Below are 436 nucleotides of genomic sequence, written 5' to 3'. Positions count from 1 at the left end.
CTATGTAAAAGCATCCAAAGAGCACCATGTCATGGTACATGTGGTAATTGATCATCCAGCAAGATAGCTACCCTCAGGAGTGCCGATCACATCCCACGTTTTGGTCACCTACCTTCTTCAAAACTTTTACGAATCACAAAATGAGATTTAGAACAGACACACTGGAATTGAAGCAAGGACCTGGGCTGTGTCCAAAATCCCACACTCATTCATTACTTCCCACCCCCTATAAAGCGAGTTTGATGTGGCAAAATGAAAAAAACATTTTTGGACACTGCTCATGGCATATTTTTGGCACCGTTATTTATATATCAATGCTGGCGCACGATTAAAACATATCAGATCAACGTCAGAACATCTGTGTTCATTGGGCCGTATTTTGAGTCTGTATTTTGGCTGTGGCTCAGTGGTAGAGCGGTTGCCTGCCAATTGGAAG

The 436-nt window shown here is 42.7% G+C and overlaps 1 protein-coding gene and 1 long non-coding RNA gene across 2 annotated transcripts in view; one reads left to right on the top strand and one right to left on the bottom strand.

Moving 5' to 3' along the window:
• Window positions 1-436, top strand: part of LOC116699831 (potassium voltage-gated channel subfamily H member 6) — a 142747-nt gene that overhangs the window by 22018 nt on the left and 120293 nt on the right. The window lies entirely within an intron of this gene.
• LOC116699330 (uncharacterized) overlaps window positions 1-436 on the bottom strand; it is a 9867-nt gene that overhangs the window by 524 nt on the left and 8907 nt on the right. The gene's annotated exons all lie outside the window — the stretch shown is intronic.

The sequence above is a fragment of the Etheostoma spectabile genome, chromosome 12 (genome assembly GCF_008692095.1).
Source record: "Etheostoma spectabile isolate EspeVRDwgs_2016 chromosome 12, UIUC_Espe_1.0, whole genome shotgun sequence".
Classification (NCBI taxonomy): domain Eukaryota; kingdom Metazoa; phylum Chordata; class Actinopteri; order Perciformes; family Percidae; genus Etheostoma; species Etheostoma spectabile.
The sequence above is the reverse complement of the archived record's forward strand: the minus strand, read 5'-3'. Positions and strand labels throughout refer to the sequence as shown.